This window comes from Gobius niger (assembly GCF_951799975.1).
Source record: "Gobius niger genome assembly, chromosome: 20".
NCBI classification, from domain to species: Eukaryota; Metazoa; Chordata; class Actinopteri; order Gobiiformes; family Gobiidae; genus Gobius; species Gobius niger.
Genome location: NC_136871.1, coordinates 6,485,527 through 6,505,008, shown reverse-complemented (window position 1 = coordinate 6,505,008; position 19,482 = coordinate 6,485,527).

Below are 19,482 nucleotides of genomic sequence, written 5' to 3'. Positions count from 1 at the left end.
TAGTTAGTGATATCAATCTCGCATCATTGAAGGTGATGTAATTTTCTTCAAACGTAAAGACCAGACTAAGCTTCTCCTATGGAGCGATTATTGCCTGCGCTGCTCAGTGGAAAATGCCGGTCTGATGTAATTGAATGCAACTTGTTATGAGCACTTTCCCTCACAGTCGGATCATGTGTGGACGAGAGGCATGAATATGGAGGAGGCGTGGGAAACGCTCTGCTGTCGCCTCTTCTGTGTCAGAGGAACAGGCTGCCATGGTCAACACAGTGTCAGTAAACAAAGTAAAGAGTCTGTACTGCCGTGAGGAGGGGGGGGGGATACTGACACTTTGACTGTTAGTCGATCAAGCCCCGGTAATATGGCAATGCTGTGCAACAGTTATAAAAACACCTATCTTACAAGGTTTTGCTCGGCGGGCATTGTGGAAATAATTTGTGTTATAGTGGATTTGTGATACAGATGTGGGAATGTGGTGCTAATTGATGTGATTAAGATAAAGTATAAACATCTTTTAATAAAGGCAGCTCTATATTCCTGCAAAGAACAGACTGACAGTAAGATAAAGTGTCTGTAATCAACGAGGGATATTATGTTATATACGATGAGTATTTAAAAAGGACAGTTAAATAGTTTTTTTTTTTAAAGGAGCCCAAAATCCATTAGTGCAACAAAATAAAACAAACAAATGATTATGGGGGGCGATTAAAGTGTCAAGGTGGCACTGTTTGAACGAGCTTTTAGTTGACAATGGCTTATGATGGTTTCTATGTTAATGTAAAGGTGCTATATGAATGAAACAACTTCAACTTCTTCTCCTCCTTCTTCTCCGCCTTCATCTTCTCCTTCTTCTTCTCCTTCTCCCCTTCCTCCTTCTTCTCCTTCTCCTCCTTCTCCCCTTGCTCCTCCTCCTCCTTCACCTCCTGATTCTCCTCCTTCTTCTCCTCCTTCACCTTCTCCTCCCGCTTCACCTTCTTCTCCCCCTTCTCCCCTTCCTTCTTCTTTTCCTTCTCCTCCTTCACCTTTTTCTTCTCCTCCTCTTCCTTCACTTTCTCCTCCTCCTCCTTCTCATCCTCCTTCTTCTCTTTCTTCTCCTCTTCCTCCTCCTCCTCCTCCTCCTCCTTCCTCCAGACACTGCAGAAAAACTTATTTGATGAACAAATGCTAATCGGGCAAGTATTTAACAAATATTAAAATCAGTTCTACTGTAAAAATAATAATAATCATACATATTTATGCTGAATCAGTGGTTCTCAACTGGTGGGATGGGACCCAAAAGTCTGTGCTGTGGCAGACCTTTGTCAAAACGATCAATACATTGTTTTCATAGTTTTTTAGTCAAAGCTTGAATGAACAGAACTCGACATTTTGACTAAAAGGACAAACATTTTCATATCATGATCTGAAATGAATACTTGCCTCACGCTTGTAGAGCCACTGTGCGAGACAACCCTGCATTAAACCAATCCATGCATAACGTGGGCAGCTCTCCGTCCCAACACCAGGTGGTGCTAAAGTCTCATGCTTCCCTACTGTGCTATGATGATGATGATGATGATGATGATACAGGCATTACAGGGCCACCATTCACCAGCATTTCTTCTGTTACAGCAGACACGTGAAATAAACCCACATGAAATACACCCATGCGATTTTCATTTAAATATCAGCAAAACAGTCCATTTAACCTGACGGAGCGGGCGGCGTGGAAACATTCAGAGGGATAGAGGGAGTCTTGCACAATCTCTCCAAATGGAAATATGTAAATCTGGTGTGAGAACTGCCTTGGAGGAGTATTCTCTCCCTGCCTCACCGCGACCCCGCTGACATTGACCGATTGATCACTAAAAGATATGTCGACGCCAGAACACTTTCCTTATAAAAGCCATTCTCTACTTGAAACCACGGCCCGCTGGACAAAGGAGTGATCCCGCTGATGCGTCTGTCTTTTTTAAAGGCGCTTTAATTAGTGGGAAAGTCATTAAAAGTCTATGGATTTTGGATTATTGCCTTATCGGGCTATTACAGAGATAGCAGCGCTGACTTGTAATTGAGCTGGCCCCACGACGCCAGAGCTAAAGGTCCTTATGCAGCAGGATTTAGTGATGTGACGTGCATGAATCATAACTAAATCGGACCCTTCGCCTCCTCTTTAATATGGACAGTTTCAACAGCTCTTCTTTCTCTTTTTTTATGCAATTTTAATCAGAACAAACCAGCACAAGAAACTGCCAGAGCAGATGTCACAATTGAATAAATCAAACTGTCTTAGATTTCCAGTAAAAGGGAGGAGAGTTCAGCTTCCTGGCGCCCTGGTGGATTAAACTGTCCCTCAGTCAGCTGGACCTGACCCGAAGACTCCACAGCCCCCTCCACACTATTGGCTCTAATGTGGGGGTCGCGAACGCTGAGCTGCGGGTCCCAAGATCATTTCAAGAGATAAAATAAACTTCATAACAATTTTCTTCTAATACAAAACAGCATACATTAGTGAACCAGGCCTCAAATAACAAGTAAACAATGAAAATACACACTACTAAGCCAGATTTAAATGTTTTGTGTGATGTGATCTACATTAGAGTGAGATAGAGCAGTGGTTCTCAAGGTGGGGGTCGGGACCAGAGTTGGGTCGAGTAGCCAAAATATTAACTCAAGTAAAAGCAACATTAATAGCAAGAAGTAGTGGACCAAATAATAACTCAAGTAAAAAACAACAACTTAGTACTTAAAGCAGAACTAAGTAACTCTTGCCCCTAGAGGCCAAAAGCGCCAATGCAGGTGTCGTAGCATGTTATGATTTTTTTACTCATTAATTCCATCCATGAGAGTAAATACTGCGCTGACAGAAAAGACAAAGGGAGAGAGGGATATTATACATTCAAATACACAATGGAGATATTGTTTTTCACTCAAACTTGGCTGTAAATACTGTGTAAGTGGCGCTAGCCCGCAGTTAGCTTTGCCCGTTAGCCTGTTAGCTTCTTCATTAGTGTGTATTGGTGACTCCGACCCTGAGACAGCAAGGTTGCAATTGCGGTTCTCTGGCCAGAGACACCAGGAGGAGATGCCTTAAAAGTCGGATTTATGTTTCAGTAGTGACACAAATTATAAGAAACAAAACTTTTTTTTTATTTGTTTAATATTATGTATGATGATGATGTATGATGTATTGTGGAATGAAAACAGTATATTTTAGTGAAAAGCATCTTTTGCACCATAAATGATTATACAGTAAATTCTCATTACATTTTACAATGCGGGGTCCCAAAATCATCAGCTCAACAACTTGGGACCCCGTATTGTAATATGGAATTAGCATTTATAAAATTTCAGGTGCAAAATATTTAAAGGGGGGGGTATTATGAAAAATTGACTTTTTCAAGCTTTACATCATGTTATTATGTCATTCCCTCATTAAAAACATGCCTGAAGTGTTGCCTTGGCACATTCACGTATTTTTGAGTAATCTGTAAAAACTCTGATGGCGGCCATTTTAGGGATAGCTTTGCCTGAGTCCTCCTAGGAACGCCCCCACCTCCTGGAGACGCCTCCGAGCTTTCGTCACCAGCCGAGTAACCAACCACTGCTCCTCAGCAGAACCCCCTCCCCACTGATGCCACAGACAGCGTGTGGAGGGGGCGTGTCGGAAAGGGTCAGAGGTTCTTAAAGAGACAGAGGCCTATTTCAAGACATTCGCTACAGCCATTTTGAGAGAGCAATTTTATACAAGGCAGTTATTCTAATTCACTGCATTTACAGACCAACAGAAGGTTTGGTCATCATTGTAGTGTGATATAGACTGGTGCTATGTGATTGAAAAAAGCATAATACCCCCTCTTTAAAAATGACCTATTAAATAGACCTATTAAAGTTTGATAGTTTCATATATATGTCTTACTTACAGTTCTAATAATAATAAAAAAAATACATGTTATCTTGAAATCCTCTCGTGACCCCCACCATAGTGTCCCGTGACGCCCCGCCTTCTGGCCCCTACAGCCTGACTGCAGCACTGACTTGACTTCCTGTGGTCCCTCTGTGCGCACATGAGGGCTTTGAATGAACGGATTCCCAAAAGATCCCGCTGCCATTAAAGAGGCACAAATCCCATGACTAAGCCTAAGGTCCAACGCTCTCCGATGTTTTGTGCCAGCTCAAAACGACGCGCAAATCAAATGGGAGCAGGAAACGCCATGGATGTGTTAATTACAGATGTTGATTAGTGACACGCTAATGAAAAGTTGATTTGAGTTCGCGTCGTGCTGGGTCAGGAAATTGAAAACCCCCCCACCCACCCAGAAAAAAGCGATTAATAAGCCGCTGTGATTGGATCTGAGAAAAAGGGTTTATGAAAGATGTCAGTGTCACTCGATCGGGTCCCTTTTGCTGGGTTAAATTTAGCAGCTGACAGTGGGAAGTCATGCTGTTGACGAGTGTTTGCAGATGCGTCTCTCTCGAACCCAGATTATGCAGTCGTTTGTGGCAGATACAGCTCATTCCGAAACAGAATACGCTGGTTTGCTGAAATGTTTTAATCGAGTCACAGACCAGAGGGTTTTCTCGCGACGGTCTCAACGTTAACCTTATAATTGTTACATTCATTTTAATTGAGATGGATCAGCATTCTGTGGGAACGGTTTTAACAGCCCTATATCTAAACCTTTTTAAATTGTTTGTCGTGTCCAAACTCCAGCGAATCCTAACACTTTTCTATCGTTCCAATTCGTCACAGGGATGAGCTCGCAAGCACGCTTTACAACTCGGTAATGGAGCATGGTAATGTGAACAACAATTGCCTGCTAATTCATAACTGATTAAAAGGCTTTATAATTGCACGGCGCAAATAACAGAGATCTTCCATAACAAATGTTGCTTTTACGATATGCTAAAGCAGAGGTACGGGAACCGAATAGGAGGACTTGACTTAGCAGGGAGTACCAGGAACTATTTCAGTTTTATACCATGGTCTGGGTGAATACTCGATTCTGATCGGCTGAAGAGTGTCTGTATAAAAATGTTATACAGATACAGACGGCATCTCGTGTGGCCGCGCCAAGGAGGAAAATAGAATCTTTTGGGAAACACAATTTTTCACTCTTTTTAGCCATTTCCTGGTGGAATATGAACTTATCTATCACATACAAATAAAGCCAAGTGTAAATCGGGTCCATATGGATGTTTATTCACAACAGATTGTTCTGTGGAAGTGACAAAATGGCAGTCATAGCAAGCGCTAGCTCACGTTAGCACTAGCACGATGCTAACGTGTAGCATCATGTTAGCATTATCCGTTTTTTTTTATGTATTTATGGGCTGTTTAACCACTTTGCTCCTTCCCATGTCTTTTTATCTTTATTTAGTAGAAAACTTTATTCATAATCCAGCATTTGTTAAAGTAGTTTTTGAATAATTAGAGAAAGTTTAGATTTTTCTCCAAATTGTTTTCCCCCTTAACTGTTTTCAAACATATATGGGTGATTCCAGAGAACCCGTCTATAGGCTATCTATGGCTCTTCACAACGCTCCATTGATTTGAATGGGATTTTCCAACGTTCTACCGGTCATTATTTTCTGATCGAGGACCTCTGAAAAAAATAATGACCGCTACCAATGGCAACGGAGTTCGTGTTTGTAATACAGGTCTTTCATATCACTCCGCACGTACGTAGTAGAGGACACTATCTCTGTCCCCGTCCCTGCGAGAGAAGTTGAGGGAATTAACGTGAGTCCGACTTTCAACTTACCCAGAGATTCACCACCATTCCTCCAACTGCACCTTGTTACAGCCCCAGGCCTCCAGGTTCCCTCCTTTTTGCATATTTTTGTTTGTGTGGCCTAAACCTGTTTTTTCCCATCATGTACACTTGCTGCTATGGTTCTGGGCTGTGATTGGAGTGCACTGAAAGTCCTGGCTGCTGGTCTTTGTGGCCAGTATGCCATTTTGTGTTGTGTCCCTTTGTGTAGTTAAGGATGTTGTGTGTCCAGGGACCACTCCTTCTGTGTGTTGTGTTTCGTTTGTGTCACTTCTTGGGATGTTCACTATAATGTAGTGACGTGGAATCAAGTGACACTCGTTGTCTAGTCATGACTTTGTTTGGTTTTGTTAGGCCTGATTTTGTCTGTTTAGTTTGACAAATATTGTTTTGGTTAACCTTTTTGTAAATACTGTGAAAAATAGCCTTTGTTTGGTTATTTTTGTCGCTCCTTTGTTAAATTTACCTTTTACACTCCTTTTATTAAGTTACAACTTTATTTATCCATTTTACATCTTGGTTTTTGTTACTTCCTTTAACTAGCTGAGCCGGGTCGTAACAACCTTCAGCTAAGAAGCTAGGCTAGCAACACACAGTTGGGATAATGTGTAGAACGCTGGTAATTATCGGGAAAATAAGCTCCTTCAGGGCGGAACAAGACAGTTCGCCATGTAGGTACTTATTTTCCCGATAATGACCAGCGTTCTACATTATCCCTTACATGATGTACACCTAGTCCGGCAACAGTTAATTAACAGTGACATCTCGTCCTATATCACTCCACTGCAGCTGTTTCCATAGCAACAATAAACAATTGAGCTGGAACTAGCTTCAGGTAAAACAGCTTAAAAAGTGAGATAACCTGCCCTGGACTTAAAAAAATGAATAAATAAGCAAACAGGCCCCAATGAACAGAGTTTGCGGTACCATGGTATAAGCGGGATAATGCACTCCGAGGTGTCCATTATCAGAATGACTGGACTCTGCAGAAGCTTCGCGTCAGAAGCTTCGCCTCCGCGTCATCCAGTTATTTCTGATAATGGACACCTCGGAGTGCATTAGCCCTTACTTAACAAGACAGTGGAGCCGAACATAACATCAAAAGGAAAAGCTATATTTTTGCAGTAAATGTGTCGTTTTGGGAGTACTTTAGGTTTTGTCTTTTTACTTACAAATAGTCCTAGTTTAAGTGACTTTAAGTGAGTTTCTCAATAAGCTGCAACAACTCCACAGAGGCAAGAAAAAACACATTTTAACCCACCACAAGAACATTTTCAAGGAGAAGGATTTTAACAATACGAATTCAGAAATTTTGATCTGGCTCGAGGTTCCTGCCTCAAATCACTAACTTACTTGGTTGCCGGCATGAAAATAAAGTGGCATAAAGAAAGCAGAAATGAAGTAGCTCCCAAATTTCAATGAAACTTTGACAATTCTATCTCAAAAGCTTTTTCGTTTAGCTCAATAGTTATCAAAAGGTTCATCTGTGGCTTTTGTGTTGCCTGCTGCTATTCTCCTCCTTTTGTTATTCAAGCATGCCAGAAAATCCTGCGTTTTTTGCATGAACACACGAGGAGCTTGTATGTAACTTTCAAGGTTTAATTAGTCAGAGATTCCAACATCTCAGATCCTAGTGTCTGCCTCAATGAACCTTGAAAGTCATACGAGTAACAGAAGAAGACACAATGAATGTAACTAAGCTTAAACGAGGAACGCCTGCAGGTGGAGCAGCGGGGTTAATAGAGATGTGGGGGATGACGCTTCAGTAGTGCGGTGGAAGCAATTCACAGCTAATTAAAGAAATTAGCAACGCTTTTCAGTGTCATGGCGATTTAAGCGCTGATATTTTCACCAAACATCCCCGATCTACCAGCTTTAACCACACAATTAACATGCACAAACACGTGGTGCAGCGCACAGGGTTTTACAAAGAGCTTATTCCTCTCTAAGGCAGTGACGCACAGTGAGGAGGCAAACAATGGTCCATGCGGCACTCGGCACTATAGGGACCTGGAAGTATCTCCCCCGGGCGGGAAAACTGCGGAGGCTTGGGTAAGTCTGAACATGCATGTTTAAAAAGGGCTCCAGGGTCCTCAGAGACACACTGGTAGTTCCAAAGGTTGTACACATCATTTAGTTTAAAGTGAACATTATATACATGCCTGTCTGTCATGTGACTTTTGTTGTTATGGCGGCCAGTTTGAATACCGAAGTAGAATTATGCAGTACTGCAACATGTAACAATAATATCTCTAGTCAGGATATAAAAGAAGACAGCTGATTGACAGTGGCATTTTTATGTACTCATAATCATTGCTCAAGAAGATCACTGCAAAAAGTACCCTCCTAAAAACAGGGGAAAGAATCTTAAAATAAGACATTTTGTCTTGTTTTAAGCAAAAAAAATCTGCCAATGGGGTAAGCATTTTTTTTCTTGCTAAGAATTCTTATTTCTAGAATATTTTTCTTGTTATAAAACAAGAAAGAAAAACTAGATTTAAGCAAATAAATTGCTAGAATTAAGCAAAATGTCCTCAGAAAATTGAATAATTTCAGAAAAACATTCTTATTTAGGGAAAAATTGTGGGGTATTTTACTTAAATGTTGCTTGATTTAAGCAACATGTAAATTATAACATTTCTAAGCAAAATGTTCTTAATAAATACTATTATTTAAGGAAATGATTCTTATTTTGGGAAAGAAAATCTGAATAATTTGATCTAAGTCTTGATCTAAGCAAAGTTTTCTAGATTCAAGAAAAGCGTAAGACATTTTTGCTCACAACATTATCTTCAAATAAGACCTCTTCAAAAACAGGATTTTTAATTAAAACAAATGTATTCACTGCAATGTGAACACTATTCATCACTGGGCACAGAGGATTTCACAACAGACATGAAAATGCCAAATTTGTATTGTAACTTTTTTTCACAATGCTACACATTTTTATACTTGGTAATGCCTTCACCTTTGCCTTTAACTGATTGAACGTAACATAGATGTCAAGAATACCAACACGGCCCCAGAGACGCACGTTTATTACAAACCAGTGGGTTAGCATGTTACCGGTTAGCATTTAGCTTCAACAGCTCAGCGCCGACCTCTCCAAACATCCACAAACATCTCGCCTTGGCTGCAACATGTGACAGAGGTCAGAGCTGTTACTGTAGTATTTCCCTCACTGTCATAGATGTGAGCCACACATGGGTGTATCGTGTTGAAGCCAATGTCAGTTGCTAACCGGTAGCATGCTAACATCTTGAGCAGCTTAAACACTGATTCAGACTGAGACTCTGTTGACATGACAAACTTTAGAAATGACAGGGAAAGATTTTCTGTTTCCTCTTTGATGGGTTAATTTAGTCTGAAATAAATCCTGCTGTAGCTCCACATACAGCGCTGCTACGTCTGTGCCACATTTGCTGGTTATATCACATAAATATGCCTGTCTTTCATTTTCATCCTGAGTGGAGATATTGTTACATGTTGTAGTACTGCATAATGATACTTCGGTATTCAAAATGGCCGCCGGAACTATGCGTGATGTCATTGGAAACCCATGTATAAAGGAAAAACATCACACATCCTCTCAAACAGCGTGATATGTTATTGTTGGGGTGGGATCACTTGGGGGGCCTCATCGTTCTCCACTTTGCGAGGGCTGCTTGGTATTACAATTGCGGCAGCACTAATCGAAGTTGTCAGTCAAAATACCTTGGTTTTGTTGATTCTTGGTTTTCTTGATGCAGTACTTGTTGAACTGAAGTGTTGAAGGATGCGTCTATGCTTTCAGTCTTATGTGAATGTTCTTGGTTCAAATGCTTTGTAAACCATATGTTTCAAATTACCAGTAACACACGGGCGGCTTTGTTTTCTCATGAATCACAATCCATCCATTCAAAGGAGGTTATGTTTCATTTCATTCATCTTCAAGCCTTTGTCCTGGTTCCAATAAACACAGGATGCATTTGTTTTTCTTTAAAGTTAGCATATTCCCTAAAGAAGTATCTCTGGGTCAAAGGATGCTGAGGAAACCATTATGTTCTGAAGTTTGAATAACACAAGCGTCAGTGCATTTGAGTTCAGAGTCTTTGAGGGGCTGGAGGGGATCACACTTTGCAGATGGAGGCCGAGGGAGGGAGGGCAGGGAGGGGGAAGAGTTCAGCTTCTTCTCTCTCGGACTGAGCAGGGGGTATTTGTAATTATTTCAGCTGTAAAAAGAAAGAGAAATGTAACACTTTGCCAGGAGAAAGTCTGGAGGGACAAAAACTGCTCATAGTTTCGCTAAGGCATACAGGGATAAGCAAAACATTAAATACAATTGACTGAACAAATGCGCCTAATGATGCGAAGTTTCTTCAATGCAACTTTGACAATTCCATCTCAAAAGCTGTTTCTTAGATCGGTAGTTCTCAAAAGCCCTTGACAAACACATGTGAGAAAAAGCCGGTGGTACTTTGACATTTTGCACACGAACAAAGTACGAGGAGCGTCTAGAGTGAGCGGAGCAGCGGGGTTAAAGCAAGGCTAAGTAACTCATGCCCCTTGAGGTCATAAGCGCCACTGCAGGTGCCGTACCATGTTACCTTTTTTTACTCATTAATTGTCCGTGAGAGTAAATAGTACGCTGACATGGATGGATGGATGGATGGATGGATGGATGGATGGATGGGTGGGTGGGTGGGTGGATGGATGGATGGATGGCTGGATGGATGGGTGGGTGGGTGGGTGGGTGGATGGATGGATGGATGGGTGGGTGGGTGGGTGGGTGGGTGGATGGATGGATGGATGGATGGATGGATGGATGGATTCAGGACCTGGAACATGAAGGTCTCCTTGTAAACAGGGCTGGGCTGTCCGCATCGCACTGACGTCTTGCAGCGAGAGATCTCCTGCCCCATGGAGTTCAGGAGCGAGAGGCGCCCGTACGTGTCTGCAACGACAACAAAGTCTTTTCAATTTTTAGTTCAGAGAAGAAAAACACAAATGACATTCATTTATTTATTTCTTTATTGTTTATTTTGTGAATGATCAGGTAAATAAAAAGAAATGTAATAAAGTAAAAAAGTAAGAATTATTCAATGTTAATAAAAAATTAAGGTCCCTGTTCTGCCGAGATTAACTTAATCAAAGAAACTGGAACTAAATAAAAAACTACACTAGACTTAAATGTAACCAAATAAACTAAGAAACTAATAACAAATAACAAAGAAGACGGAAACACTTTATAAAACCTACACCTTTTTCAGCCTTAATAAAAGACAAATTAACACTTAATTCATCGTGAACATTCACTCATAAGTCATTAGTGAAGTATGACTAACAATAACTAAACCACTACAGATAATGCAGTTAATGCCTAACTAATAATGGAATAGTTCTCCACATACTTTACAAATATATTGTTAAGTAGTTATGAAGTGTCAGTCACACTTAACTAATGAATAATGAGTGAATGTTCACGATGAATTAAGTGTTAACTCATCAGTCATTAAGGCTAAATAAGGTTAAGGTTAATTATAAAGTGTCCCTGGATCTGCCAAAAAAAAAAAACATGACCAAAGAAACTAAAACTAAATTAAAAAAAAAATACACTAAACCTAAACCTGAACTACACTAGAATAAAACGTAACCAAATAAACAAACAAACTAAATAACAATAAAGAAAATTGACATTTTATAAAAACCTACACCTTTTTCAGCCTTAATAAAAGACAAATTAACACTTAATTCATCGTGAACATTCACTCATAAGTCATTATTGAAGTATGACTAACAATAACTAAACCACTACAGTTAATGCAGTTAATGCCTAACTAATAATGGAATAGTTCTCCACATACTTTACAAATATATTGTTAAGTAGTAATGAAGTGTCAGTCACACTTAACTAATGAATAATGAGTGAATGTTCACGATGAATTTAGTGCAGTCATCATCAGTCATTAAGGCTAAATAAGGTTAAGGTTAATTATAAAGTGTTAAAACTCAGAGAACACAGGGTTAAGTCTCCTCCAAAAGTCGGTAACTTTGAAGAAGGTCCCTGGATCTGCCAAAATAAACTTAACCAAAGAAACTAGAACTAAATTAAGAAAAACTACACTAAACTAATAATTAAGAAAACCTCTGCAGAGACGAACCAATCCAAATTAAATGATATAGATTAAATAGAGATTAAATAAACCAAACAACATATAGAGCTGAAGAAAAGGAAAAAAATAAAATAAAGCTCTGAGCCGCTGTCTAATAATACGGCTTGTCCCATTTGGAGAAGAATCGCTTCAGTCCAGACTTTGGCCGGTTCTGGAAGGCGTTGAGGCGGATGTTGAGGTGTTTCACAGCATCCTCCTGGAACTCCAAGGTCTTTGTTCCCACAGCAGCGAGCAGAACCTCCAGGGAACCTCCGTACTCGTGGATCAGGTCCCGGGCGGCGGCCTTGCCCAGCTTCTGCACGTTCTTCGGTTTGAGGTGGACTCCTTCAGGGACTTTGAAGTGGTCCAGGGAGGCCTTCACCAGCAGGTCCACCAGCTTGTCATGGTAGTACCTCAGGTGGGCCGGCCGATCCTTGAGGAGTTTCTTCACCATGACCCAGATCACGGATCTCTCCAAAGTGCGGTCGGAGACGGTCTCTGGAGCTTCCATGGAGTCTTCGTCACACATATCTTCTCTGGGATCATGTAGGATTTTGGACTCAATTTGATTTTCTGAGGCGGGATCTTGGCTCTCATCAAGGCTTTGGTGGCCTTCAGAGCAGACGTCATCAGGGCATGAAGGCTCCTCTGGACTTTCGAAAGAGTCTTCATAGATGTCAAAGAAATCATCCGTGTGTAAGAGTTCTTTGAGCTCTGAATCTTCACCTGGCTCCTCTGTTGTGAGGTTTTCATCCACATCTTCTAGACTTTCAGCCCACAGTGGACTGTTCAATGCGAGATTTAAAACCTCCTGAAGAATCTGGTGGCCTTCAGCGATGGTGTCTTTGGGCCTGGTCTCGTTTTGAGTCTCAACAAGACTCTCTGCGCTTTTATAGTTTGTGTCATTGTCCTGAATGTCTTGTTTCTCTGGACGTGATGTCTCTGATGGGCTTTGATTGTCCATAGAGCAGATGTCTTCAGGGTATGAAGGCTCCTCTGGACTTTCCAAAGAGTCTTCATAGATGTCAGAGATGTTGTCCACTGAATCATCTTTGTGGTAGAGTTCAGGGATCTCTGAATCTATGTGTTCTGTGGCAAGATCTTCATTCACATCTTCTCGAGTTTCAGCCCACAGTGGACTGTTTAATGCAATGTTAAAGATCTCCTGCAGAATCTGGTGGCCGTCAGAGATGGTGTTTGTTGGACATGAGAGATCTTCCTGACTCGTCTCCTCTAGACTTCCGACATCAAGTCTAGTTTCCGAGTCTACTGAAGAATCAGGGTCTGTCTCCACTGAGGGGTCTGGGAGAATCTCTCCAGCTTCAGTGGTCTCTGTGACTTCCTCCTGACCGTCTTGTTCTCTAGAGTTTTCTGGAAGTTGTGTTTTCTCTGGGACCGTGGCATCCTTTGCGGTTTGGGTGTTTTCATCCAGATTCTCTTGTTCCCCTAGACTTTGGGTCTCTGATGGACTTTGGTGAACATCAGAGCTGCTGTCTGATGTCTCTGGCATTTTCTCCACACTCTCGCCTTCTGGGACTTCCACTGGGCTTCGGAAGAGCTTTGAAATCCCGTCTAACCAGAGATAGTCAGTGCATCTGGAACTGTTTAGGTAACAGGAGAAATCTGCTGAACTGAGCTCCTCTGAGGTTGGGCTGGTCTCAGAGTCTGACCAGAGCACTGGGCTTTGGTCAGGATATTCAGCGTCGTTCAAACTGTCTCCCAAAGTGTGGACTACTCCGGGACTGGTCTCCTCGGGACCCTGGTCGAGGATTCCAGTTTGAGAGTCTTCTGAAGTGCCTGAGTCGTCTGATGTTGCTGTGGACAGTGGGGCGACATGTGGTTCCTCTGTGACAGACTCATCCACATTGTCTCTGAGTCCCTCTGGCGTTTTGACCTCTGTTGGTTTCTCTGTAGTGTCATCCAGTCTGTTCTCAGAGGAGCATGTTTCTCTCTCCTCAGGCGTCTGCTGCTCACTCTGAGACTCTGAACCGTGTAGTGGACTCAGCTTTTTGTCTGCCTGGCTCTCGCTGTGTTCATCTAAATTCTTGTGGTCTTGGGAGTTCACCTCTGAACAGTCGAGGTTCTCTGCTCGCTCTTGTGAAGGTGACGTGTCTTCTGAACACTGCTCTTCTCTGAAGTGGGGTTCAGATGTGACCTGATGTATTTGGGTAACGTTGTCGCTAAGAAGTTCCTCCTCTGGGACTGTGAAGCCCATCGTGAGGAGCAGAGCTGTGGAAGCTCTCTTTTTCGCCTCTTTCTTTGTGCAGCCTTTTCCTGTCGCTCTGAACTGGTTCAGCGACGCTTCGATGGTGAACATATAGCTGTTGTTTTCCAACGCTTTCTCCTCTAGCGTGCGGTACACAGCGTACTTCTCCCTGCGAAGCATTTGAAGCTCTGACAGGCGAGAACACGGATCTTTTCCTAAACCAAAGTCCGGCCCAATGTGGACAGGCGTCTTGTTCCTCTTGGATGTTGGTGGGGCGGTTGTTTGGGGCTGGTTCGCTGTATCTTGCTTCTGTAGTGACCTTTCCACTGGAGTTGGCTCCTCTCTGAGCGTCTGGAGAAGAGGGGAGCTGGTTTGTGGGGCAGTCAAGTCCAGAAGGTCTGTTTCTGGGACCTGGTAGCCCATTTTCTGGAGCAGAGCTGTGGACGCTCGTCTTTTTGCTTCCTTCTTAGTGGAGCCAGTGCCGACAGCGCTGACCTTGTCTAAGGCGGCCTCGATGGAGAATAGCAAATCTGCTCCTTTGATTTGCCCATGGATTTGGCGATACGTCGCGTACGGCTGTTTACGAACCATTTGTAGCTCGGACAGACGCATTGAAGGGTCCTTGCCTAAACCGAAGTCTGGACGATCGTGGGGCTTAGGGTTAACCGTGCCGTTCTCCAGTTCTGTGGGGCTTTTGTCGATGTTTTTGTTGGAGATGGGAGCTAAACTCTCCAATTTCTCCAACATCTGGATAGAGGCCTCCTCCCGGGCAGCCGTTAGGCTCGTCCCTCGTGCCTCTACGCAGAAATCCCCGGCCTCAATACGAGAAAAGAGGTTATCGGGGTCGGTCGTCTCATACGACTCCTTTAAGTGCAGGGTGAGATTGCACTCTTTTGCCCGTGTGACGAGGGCGATGAAGTATTTGCCTGCGTCCATGTTAACGAGTTTGAACAAGGCAGAATGAGCAAAGAATGTCTTTAGCTGAGATTGGTTTGTAAAACGTTAGTGTTCCTGTGAAAGCAGTGTCCGTTTGGAAAGGCTGTTTCGAACTGACGTGTGATGTGTTCAATCTCAAAGTTGTCGGGTGATGACGGAATGATGACCTCACCGTTGCTCCTGGCAACACTGTCAGAATGCAGGAAGTAGACCGTGCACGGAATGTTCTTAGCTAAGTTTGTGCTTCTATAGAAACAGCTTTGGAAACGCCCATATATGGTCATGTTCGAGGCAGCCAGAGGGAAAACAAATAATATATAAAATAAAGATAGAGACACATTGAGAGGAGCAAAGTGGGCCAACAGCCTATAAATACATAAACAAAAACTGACTTTGCTAACCAGGAAGTTAACGTTAGCTTGATGCTACATGCTAACGCTAACTAGGTTTGCAGAATAAAACATCCACATGGGCCCGATTTTGACTTGACTTTATTTTACTGTGATAAATGTTTATAGTTCGCCACAAAACAGGTAAAAAAGCACACAAAATAAAAACGCTGAGTCTTAGGCCACGCCTCCTTGTATGAAACATTGCCCTCTAAATCCATCTCATCTCCAGTTTTTATGTAAATTGAAAATAAAATGAAATTAAATTTAAATTAAGTGAAATTGTTTCATACTTCAGATTGTGGCACGATTATTTGAACATTATTTTTATTATGCTTTTTTCCCTCCTCTTCCATTTCCTTCTTCTTTTCCTCACTTGTTTCACTAGTATATTCTTCATAATAGTCCAGCACTTTACTTTTAAAGTTAAAGCTGAGTTTGTCTGAGGCTGTTTTACATAAAGAGCTTTTGGTGGCGGAGGTTTAAGGTGACGGTGAACTTTATTGCCCCGTATGGAAAGGGAGGGTCAGATGGTGTGACGGCCTGGGCCGTTGGGGGGGGGACCATTATCACATTCACATAAGTTGTTGTTTGTCCCGCCTCTCGTCTCAATTTGACATCCAATCCAAATGCTCGTTCACAGACTGACTTCCCGAACATCTTTGCCTTTATTTGCATGCAGAGACTTTCTGTGTTTTATATACAGGGCTATTGTTTCTCTGAGGCTTTAATGACCTTTGTTTTTACTCTTATTAAAGACATTAAAAAACACCTTTGTGTTGAGGTTTTACGTTGGAGGCGTATTTCACATGTGCAGAAACTCTGAGGAGCTCAGTCATTCCTGTTTTTTACCGGAGGTCTCTATAGTCCGTCTAATCCCAGACAAATAGGTTTTATTATGTCCTCATTATGTGCAGGATGTTTCTGTGGAAAAGTGACCTTTGCCTTTATTTGCATGTGGAAATGAGTTAATGTGAGGTTTTACATACAGGGCTGATGATGTTTCTTTTCCATCAATTTTTGTCAAATTTTTGTCGCATTTTTGTCACTTTTTGTCAAATTTCATCACTTTTTTGTCAGTTTTTCTCTTTTTTTTTGCCACTTTTTTCACCTTTTTGCCAATTTTGTTTCAATTTGCCATTTTTTCTCACTTTTTCTCACATATTTGCATTTTTTTTTGCCACATTTTCATAACTTTTTCGTCAATATTTTTCTTACTTTTTCTTACTTTTTTTCCCACACATTTTTGCCACTTTTACGTCACTTTTTTCGCCACTTTTCTACGATATTTTTGTCATTTTTTTGCCAGTTTTTGGTCACTTTTTTGTCACATTTTGGATGCATTTTTGTCACATTTTTTGTCATGTTTTCATCATTTTTTTGCCACTTTTTGTCACATTTTTTGCCACATTTTTGTCACTTTTTTGATGCATTTTTGTTACATTTTACTAAATTTTTTGACACTTCTTTGTCACTTTTCTACCACATTTTTGTCATTTTTTTGCCACATTTTTCTCACTTTTTCACACATTTTCCCAATTTTTTTTGTCACATTTTTGAACATTTAGGATGCATTTTTGTCACTTTTGTTGTCAGTATTTTGTCACATTTTTGTGTCTCTATAGTCAGTCTAATCCCATCTTAATACGTCCACATTATGTGCAGGATGTTTCTGTGGAAAAGTGACCTTTCCCTTTATTTGCATGTAGAAATGAGTTAATGTGACGCTGTTTTACATACAGGGCTGATGATATTTTTTATTCCTGCTTTTTCGTCACTTTTTCTGACTTTTTGGTTGCATTTTTGTCACAGTTTTTGTCATATTTCATCACTTTTTTTGCCATTTTTTCGTCACTTTTTTACCACATTTTTACATTTTTTTGCCACATTTTTCTCACTTTTTCGTCACTTTTTTGATGCATTTTTGTCACATTTTACTCAATTTTTTGCCACTTGTTTTTTTTCCACTTTTTTTTTGTTGGTCTTTTTATTGCCACAGTTTTCTCACATTTTTCCTCACTTTTTCTCAAATTTTTCTCACTTTTTTCTCACTTTTTCTCACATTTTTGCCTCTTTTGGTGGCACTGATGTGGACAGATGTTACAGAAGTTGAACTTTGAACTCGCCGGACTCAGGGGCGGGGCTGAAACCAGGACTCGGGGGCGGGGCTGAAACCAGGACTCGGGGACGGGGCTGAAACCAGGACTCGGGGACGGGGCTGAAACCAGGACTCGGGCGGGGCTGAAACCAGGACTCAGGGGCGGGGCTGAAACCAGGACTCTTTGTCTGTGAAAGGTGCTATATAAATAAACATGACTTACTTACATTTAATTTCTTTTGCATTTGTATCATTTGTTTGAGGTGAAACAACTAAGAAACTTCCTTTAAAGGGGCTAGATGCAAGTTTGCCATTTTTTACTCACTACTGCCACCTCAGGTCAGATGTGTAACTGCAGCTTCTATATTAACCTCTTACCACCCGCCTAAACCGAATGCATGCTGTCCTCTTTGGCTATAGGCCTGTGTAACACCTCATTTGAAAGCTAAGACCCGCAAAACATATCTTTTTCCTCGCGTTGCTGCTGTGTTATGTCACCTTTTATGTTTTTTTTTTCCTTTTTTTTCACATTTTTGTCACATTTTGTTGAGTTTTTGGTACTAGGTGGATGGATGGATCGATTAATGGATGGACGGGTGGATGGATGGATTCAGGACCTGGAACATGAAGGTCTCCTTGTAAACTGGGTTGGGCTGTCCGCGTCGCACTGACGTCTTACAGTGAGAGATCTCCTGCCCCATGGAGTTCAGGAGCGAGAGGCGCCCGTACGTGTCTGCAACGACAACAAAGTCTTTTCAATTATTAGTTCAGAGAAGAAAAACAAAAATGACATTCATTTATTTATTTATTTATTGTTTATTTTGTGAATGATCAGGTAAATAAAAAGAAATGTAATGAAGTAAAAAAGTAAGAATTATTCAATGTTCAAAAAAAATTAAGGTCCCTGTTCTGCCGAGATTAACTTAATCAAAGAAACTGGAACTAAATAAATAACTACACTAGACTTAAATGTAACCAAATAAACTAAGAAACTAAATGATAATAAAGAAGACGGAAACACTTTATAAAACCAACACCTTTTTCAGCCTTAATAAAAGACAAATTAACACTTAATTCATCGTGAACATTCACTCATAACTCATTAGTGAAGTGTGACTAACAATAACTAAACCACTACAGTTAATGCAGTTAATGCCTAACTAATAATGGAATAGTTCTCCACATGCTTTACAAATATATTGTTAAGTAGTTATGAAGTGTCAGTCACACTTAACTAATGAATAATGAGTGAATGTTCACGATGAATTAAGTGTTAACTCATCAGTCATTAAGGCTAAATAAGGTTAAGGTTAATTATAAAGTGTCCCTGGATCTGCCAAAAATAAACATAACCAAAGAAACTAAAACTAAATTAAGAAAAAAACTACACTAAACCTAAACCTGAACTACACTAGAATAAAACATAACAAAATCAACAAACAAACTAAATAACAATAAAGAAAACTGACATTTTATAAAAACCTAAACCTTTTTCAGCCTTAATAAAAGACAAATTAACACTTAATTCATCGTGAACATTCACTCATAAGTCATTAGTGAAGTATGACTAACAATAACTAAACCACTACAGTTAATGCAGTTAATGCCTAACTAATAATGGAATAGTTCTCCACATACTTTACAAATATATTGTTAAGTAGTAATGAAGTGTCAGTCACACTTAACTAATGAATAATGACTGAATGTTCACGATGAATTAAGTGTTAACTCATCAGTCATAAAGGCTAAATAAGGTTAAGGTTAATTATAAAGTGTTAAAACTCAGAGAACACAGGGTTAAGTCTCCCCCAAAGTAACTTTGAAGAAGGTCCCTGGATCTGCCAAAATAAACTTAACCAAAGAAACTAGAACTAAATTAAGAAAAACTAAACTAAACTAATACTTAAGAAAACCTCTGCAGAGACGAACCAATCCAAATTAAATGAAATAGATTAAATAGAGACTAAGT